The sequence below is a fragment of the Indicator indicator genome, chromosome 15 (assembly GCF_027791375.1).
Source record: "Indicator indicator isolate 239-I01 chromosome 15, UM_Iind_1.1, whole genome shotgun sequence".
In the NCBI taxonomy this organism is placed as follows: Eukaryota; Metazoa; Chordata; class Aves; order Piciformes; family Indicatoridae; genus Indicator; species Indicator indicator.
This window is the reverse complement of record NC_072024.1, coordinates 5,606,152-5,613,722: the sequence shown is the minus strand read 5'-3', so window position 1 is coordinate 5,613,722 and position 7,571 is coordinate 5,606,152. Positions and strand designations below refer to the sequence as shown.

At 51.8% G+C, this 7,571-nt stretch overlaps 1 protein-coding gene across 1 annotated transcript in view; it reads left to right on the top strand.

The window, feature by feature from the left end:
• Window positions 1-1,685, top strand: part of SMAD4 (SMAD family member 4) — a 34,702-nt gene extending 33,017 nt beyond the window's left edge. Inside the window, exon 13 of the mRNA XM_054387360.1 lies at window positions 1,663-1,685. The gene's annotated coding sequence lies outside the window, so the exon portion shown is untranslated. The remainder of the gene's footprint in view (window positions 1-1,662) is intronic.
• The last annotated feature ends 5,886 nt before the right edge of the window (window positions 1,686-7,571 follow it).

The following is a 7,571-nucleotide window of genomic DNA, read 5'->3' as shown; positions in this document are numbered from 1 at the left end:
AGAAAAAGAACTTTAGCAAGGAAAAAAGAACTTTACCTTCGCTATTTCTTAAGGCAGATCTTAGATGATGATTTTTTTTTTAATTTATGTAGACAGGCTGAGTTTTTTAAAAACACTAAAGGAAATGGGAATACTTTTCAGTGGTGGCACTCAAATTTGAAACCAAATCTTGAAGCACTCACCACCCACTTTGCAAGGTTGCCACTGAAGAAGTATCCCAAAACGGGGATATTTTTATTGTTTTCATAGCTAACTGATTTTTAATCAAGCAAAACATGGCAGATCTTTAAAGAAACAACCAACCAAAAACATCAAAAGAGAAAAGCCAAATGAATGTTGTTTTGTTGGTTTTTTTTATTATTATTATTGACATCTGCCACAAAATCTCATAGAATCCGACCTCTTAGCATCCACTTTTTGTATCTGTTCACCATTTCCACTCAGGGCAAGATGGCAAACTTGTTTTTATACCTCCTCTTCGTTATTTTAAAGCCCTTTCTGCCATCAAGGAACCTTATCAACTGGCAATGACTTTGTATAGAGAACTTCTAGTAGGAACACAAGGCAAAAATGTATTGGCTGTGTGACAGGTACAATATGTATGCTTTTTTCTCTCTAGTTATTAGCATAAATAAAAGTCGTGAAACACCACCACCCCCCCTCACACCTCCCCCCACCCCAGGTTTTTTATAAATTTAGTTTTGCTTCTGTCCTGTAATTCTCCACATCCAAGCCATTGATCTGCAGCCATGGAGTGGTTTTCCTTTGCAAAGACCAGCAGCCAGCAGTGGCAAAAACTCTTCTGTTGGCTCAAACTTGCCATGCATCAAGTCCCAGATTTCCCTCCTCTCAGTTTGTCCTGAAGGGTATCTCTTGGCCATTTGGTGGGGTATCCAGAAAGAGAAGGAATTCCTTATTTTCCATCATATTCACACAGAGTCAGAGCTTAAAACAGGATTAGAAGTATGTAGACCCCAACTTGAGTCCTTCAAGCACTGCCTGTGCTGAGCCAACCTGGTGAACACGACTTAGAAGTCTTGGAAGAGCTTCCTCAAGAGCTTTTTGCCAAGTTCCTGGCCTAGTTTTCAGGAATCTAAGAGGACTGTGACACACAGAGTGTGTAGTTACTGCTCCTCACATACAATGGAGTCCTCACAGGAGAATCACAGACACATGTAGGTTGAAAGAGACCTTTAATCACCACCAAACCGTGGCCTTCAGCACCACATCTCCATGGCTTTGAAACCCCTTCGGGGATAGGGACACCAGCACTACCCTGGGCAGCCTGGGCCAGGCCTGGACAGCCCTTTTAGGAAAGAAATTGTTCTTCATGTCCAACTTGAACCTCCCTTGGAGCAACTTGAGGCCATTTGCTCTTGTCCTATTACTTGTTCCTTGGGAGAAGAGACCAACCCCCATCTGGCTCCAACCTCCTTTCAGGGAAGTTGTTTCTGTCTTAGGTGTGGAAGCACTAAAGACTTGGGAGCAGTGGCCAGAAACTGATGAATTTTGTTCCTGTTTTCAGTGTTGCCTTCTTCAGACTGACACCTCATGACATCTCATGAATTTAACTTCTTGATGCTTGGAGAAAACTGTGTTTGTTCTTCTCAAGGCCTTTGGCTTAAAACCTTTCTCCCTTTCCTTTCTTTCCTAATGATCCAGTTTGTTCCTCAGATTCCTGAGGGACACTCAGGAGGGGATTCTGACTCCATCCTCAGAGAAGCTCCAGCAGCTCCATTCCCAACAGAAAACTTGCTTTGGGGTAAGAAATGCAAACCCTGGCTGCACATTCTTCTTGCCAGCCTTCCTGGTTGTTTTATTTTTTGGCTGCCTGCCCTGCAGCTACTGCTGGGTTCAAGGTGCCTCAGCTTTGGGGAAGAATCCAGCTTTCTGGTGGATGGATTGCTTCTGACAAAGTGTTGATTTGATGAGGAGTCCATGAGCTTGCTCCTTGCTTTAAATCTGTGGTTTTGCAGGCTGCTTGTCCTGCTGGGCTGGGGCTGCTTCACAGCAAACCCTCTGTATGCCACAGCTTGTGTTTTGATTGTGCCAAACTTGGATGATAAATACTGCTTCTGTCTGTAGCTTTTCTTGCCTGTATGACAATCCAGGAGAATTCAGCTCTTCAGGTGAAGGTCCTTGGAAGATGTTTTAGAAGCCTCCTTGAGGCTTTACTGAGGTGAACTATGAACAGTGAAACCATGTTGAGTGAGTTTATCAGAGACAAGGAATCATGGGCTCCACCTCAGGAGAAATCTGGAGATAGCATGAGGCAGTAGGAGAACTGAAATGGCATTAATCTTGCCCACCAGGTGATGGTTGGAGGGCTTAGTTTTTAACGCTCTTTTAACTCCATTTCTCTGCTGTTCCTTATGCTGAGCTGTAAAAAGCAGCATGTGGCAGATTGGAAGCCCTTCAAGCAGCAGCACCTTGAGTCTTTGACAAGTCTCTGCTGTGATGTCTTCTTCTGAGGCTCACTAAAAGAGACCTGCAGCTACTTGGCAGCTGTGATGATTCCTAGGATCTCAGGAGTGCCAGAATCAGGGCTCCTCTTCACCTCCAAATGCCTCCAGTTCACTGAATCCAGGAAGTATTTTTCTGTTTGTTCACCTGGCAATGTCTTGCTTCTGATCATATGGCCGTGTCTGCTGTGCTTTGTTCTGTTGATGAAGTCACTGCCCTGGTGTTTATCACCCTCAAAAAAAGCCCAGTGCTGGAGCACTCTGGTTTCACTGTGCTGGAGAGCTGGGATTAGCACCGGAAGGTTTAGGCAGCTTTGGCCCTGGCACTGCTCGCTGGGGCAGCCAGGGCACTTGGAGTGAGAGAGGGGAGAGGGGAGGGGAGGAGACCTTCCCCCTGGGATGGGTTAGAAATGCTTACAAGAAGGAAAAGCCATCCACACCTGAGAGGTGCTGGTTAGAGTTGGTTCTTCTTCACCTGAGGAAAATCTTTGCTGTGAGGCTGCTGGAGCAGGCTGCCCAGAGAGGTTGTGGAGTGTCCTTGTGTGGAGAGCTTCCAACCCCCCCTGGTCCTTGTGCTGCTGGGCAAGCTGCTGTGGGTGTCCTGCTGGAGCAGGGGGGTTGGACTGGGTGAGCTCCAGAGGTCCTTTCCAACCTCCCATCACACTGGCATCCTGCAAGCCCTTTTGCAGGCTCGGTGAGCAGGGTCTGTCACAATACAAATCACTTCATCCACGGCTCCAGCTCGGCACAGACCTGGCTGCTGTATGGAGAGGAACCCAAAGTGCCAAGGAGACAAATCATCTCCCTCAGTCACAGAGCAGACCTGTAGCAGCAGCAGCAGTCACTGAAGCTGTGTCCAGCCCCTGTGCCTTACCTTTGAGACCATCTTCCTGCTGGTGACATTTGTTGAGGGCAGCGGCGTCCTCGCTGCGCAGCTCGGGACTGATGCCTCAGCTTGTGGCTGGGAACCACCACGGAGTTCCTGTGCCAGTGTGGGAGCTTCTGCCTTGGCACCCTTCATGTGGTCTTGATGGGGGTCTTCATTGAGACATCTTCAACCTCTTCATGGAAGAGGAATGGCTTTAGGAAGGGCTGTCTCCTTGGCTGGCATTCCCAACCCTGCTGCCAGGGTGGCTTGGGGTCCCTGGTCAACTTCATTCCAGATGGATCTTCCTCTGAAGTGGGATTCAGACCTGGTGAAAGAAATCCTCTTCCCCTCCCTGCCTTCTCCTGTCAGACCCCATGCTACTTAACATGCTCTGGAAAGAGGCTTGGTGGTTAGGGATTGTCAGGGACACCATTTTTGAGAGGTTACTTCCTTCTGGGGTTTTTAAAAGCTCTAAGCATTAAACACAATCCTCTTATCCTGGTCTGCTGATAGCAAGTGTCCCCATGGCTGGGGAACAGGTCTTTTGAGGACCATGGTGCTGTGCCTGGGACAGATTGCCTGTCAGAGGGCATTTGTGTTAGCAGTGAGCACTCAGATTGTTGCTTCTACCCTTGGATGTTGCAACTGGTCAGCACTTTGGGCCTGGGCAGGGGGAGAAAACCCGAACCAAAGCACTTCCCACCAGCCAGGAAGGGTCTGGATGCTGCAGGTAGCCCTCTCACTGTGTCATCCATCCCCCAAATGCTGTTTCTTCATGGAGTGTCTCTGAAAACACAGCGCTGCTGAGGTCCACAAGAGCCAGCCTGGCTTCTCAGCACTGTAAAAATTCCACTGGGCAAGACCCTGGCGTGGAGCAGAACTCCTCATCTTTGTTCAGTGAAACCTCAAGAGGTTTTGGGCCCTGCTGGCTGCTGCTGTGCCTTGTGAGTGATGACATTGCTCCTAAACTGAGGACCTTTCATCCCTGGGCCCTCCCTGCAACCCCCCAACCCTTTCCTGCTCCAGTACCTTCTGCTCTGTGGCTTTTTTGGGAGCAGTTTGGTGGGACTGACAAGTTGTGGTTGAGCTGGGTGAGGGCTGGGAAGCACCCAAAAAAGACCCCATGAGAGGGTTGATTTGATTTTCTTTGGGGTTTTTGGTTTTTTTGAGCATGGAAGCCTAGTTAAAAGCATTTTTCTTCTTCCAGCCATTGCCTTTTGATAAGTGGTCAACAGAATTCCCAGTAGTTCCTTTGTAGCTTTCCTGTCCAGTTTTTCATTAGACCTAGTTTGTGGATAACCTCCTGTAGTTAACCTTCCTGAAATTCTGTAACAGAGTTATGTTTTTGATTAAAAAAGGTAAAGATTCAGGTCTCTGCCTGTTTGGGTTTGTTATTATTATTATTTATTAATTTATTTATCATCATTGTTATTATTATCATTATTTATTTATGGCAGTGCACAGCTTTCAGCCTGCTCCTGCTCTGCTCCCTCCAGTTGGAAGTCTGAAGGTGGCTGTGGGAGAGCTCTCTGTGGTCCTCTCAAGAGTCTCATGGCACAGAGACTTTGACTCATGGAATGTTTGGGCTGAAAGAGCAGCATCTGGCACACCTCAGGAATCAGGATTTTACTAACTGGATTTACTAAATCAGGTTCTGCATGGAGTGTGTCATAGAATGGAGCTTCCTTCACAACCTCAAGCAAAGCTCCTCCAGTCCAAGCCCCTGCACTCAGCAGGGACATCCTCCTCTAGATCAGCTTGCCCACAGCCCTGTCCAGCCTCACCTTCAACATCTCCAGCCAGGGAGCCTCAACCACCTCCCTGGACAACCTCTTGCAGGGTTGCAGCAGCCTCCTGCTGCAGAACTTGTTCCTCACATCCAATCTCAATCTGCTCTGCTCTCATTTCAAACCATTGCTCCTGGTTCTGTCCCTGCAGCCCTTTGGGAGCAGTCCCTCTGCAGCCTTCTTGGAGCCCCTGCAGGTGCTGGGAGGCTGCTCTGAGGTCTGCCTGGAGCCTTCTCTTCTGCAGGCTGAACACCCCCAGCTCCCTCAGCCTGTCCCCATGGCAGAGCTGCTCCAACCCCCTGAGCATTTTCATGGCCTCCTCTGGACCCTCTCCATCAGCTCCATGTCCTTCCTGTGTTGGGGGTCCCATATCTGTCCCCAGCCCTGCAGGTGAGGTCTCCCCAGAGCAGAGCAGAGGGGCAGGATCCTCTCTCTCCAGCTCTGGCCATGCTGCTTTGGATGCAGCCCAGGCTGCCCTTGGCCTCCTGTGCTGCCAGTGCCCATTGCTGGCTCCTGCCCAGCTCCTCCCCCCCAGCACCCCCAAGTCCTTCTCTGCAGGGCTGCTGTCAGTCTCATCATCCCCAGTCTGGACTGATACCAAGCTGCAGGACCTTGCATTTTACCTGATAGAACCTCCTGAGGTTCTCCTCAGCACCCTTCTCCAGCCAGGTCAGGTCCCTGGGGATGGATCCTGTCCCTCAGTCTTGTCACCTGCACCACTCAGCTTGGTGTCATCTGCAGACCTGCTGAGGGTGCCTCAATCTCACTGTCTATAGCACTGATGTAGATGTTGGACAGCACTGGTCCCAGTGCAGACCCCTGAGGGACACCACTTGTCACCCAGCTCCATCTGCATACTCCTTGAAAGGCCACAAGAAGGTTTTCCTACAACCTTCTCCAGGCTGAACCACCCAGGGAGGTGTTAGGTGCCCAAACCATTCCATGTGCCTCAAATCCCTGCCAGCCTCACCCAGAGCCTTGCTGGGGGTTGATGCAGCTCCCAGACCCCACTCGCACCCTGGGGGTCCTGGTCCCCAGGAGCCACACACAGCTGGGAGGGGGTTGTGCTGTCAGGTGTCACCTCCACTGGCACTGTGACCCTTCCTAAAGAGGCTCCTGGGTTGATGATTTTCATGCTTGGCTGCACCAGCAATTGGAGGCAGCAGATGGCCAAGGAGGGCTGCAAGGCCCCCCAGGGGGGACTGTGAGGCCACTGCCCTGCCCTGGGTGTTCCACAGCTCCTGGGGGCCAGGGGCACACCTGGCTTTGTGCTCCTCCACCTGCTGGAGGAGGGGACCCCAGCCTGGCACAAGCAGCTGTGGACATCTGAAACCCTGCAGTAAGGGAGAGTCCTGGGGGGCTGGCTTGGAGATTCCTGGGGTGTGGTGGCTCCACAGCTTCTCCTGCAGGGGCTGCTGTGGGCAAAGGTGGTGCCACACAGCTGTGTGCCCTCAGAAGCCTTCAAGAACTCACCATGAGGAGAAGCATCTTTGTTGTGAGGGTGCTGGAGGCTGCTGCCCAGAGAGGCTGTGGAGTGTCCTTGTGTGGAGAGCTTCCAACCCCCCCTGGGCACTGTGCTGCTGGGCAAGCTGCTGTGGGTGTCCTGCTGGAGCAGGGGGGTTGGACTGGATGAGCTCCAGAGCTCCCTTCCCTTCTGTGGCTGCTTGATCTGCTCCAGCATGGAAGGCCTGGGGACAGCTGCCACCAAAGCTATCCTGAGCCAGTGGCCACAGCAGCTCCTTGGTGATGTCCTGGTGGCTGTGACCCCATCCCACTCCCTGTTTGTTGCTCATGCCTGGGTCAAGAGGGGTTCTGCTCTTCCTGAGGGGCTGGAGAACATCCCCATCCCCATGCCCAACCTGCTGCCATCTCCCTTTCCCTGGGCTCACTGGGATGACTCAAGCACACGGTCACCATCCTGGGGTGGTGCTGAGGCCCCGTGGCTGTGCCCTGGGTGGGGTTTCAGGCTGTGGTGCAGTGCTGGACACCTCGGGACCTCCCAGGTGGGTGCCACTAGATGTCCTTAGTGCTCCATCAGGCACAGAACATCATCTGCTGGGTGGGGGGCAAAGGGGTCCAGGCCCACCCAGGGCCACAGCAGCCCTCTGGGCCTGGTTCAGGGACCTCCATATGGGACCTCAGTGGCTTCAGGGGTGAGAACATTCTGCAGCTGGTGAGGCTTAGCTGATACACCTGAAGGCTGTGAGGCCATTCAGCGAGCCCTGGGCACACTGAGAGCTGGGCAGAGAGGAACCTCCTGAGGTTCAAGAAGGATGAGTGCAGAGTCCTGCAGCTGGGCAGGAAGAATAAACTGCAGCAGGACAGGTTGGGAGGGGATCTGCTGGAGAGCAGCCCCAAGGAGAAGGACCTGGGAGTGCTGGGGGGCAGCAAGGTCTGCATGGGACAGCAGTGTGCCCTGGGGGGCAAGGAGGCCAAGGGGGTCCTGGGGGCATG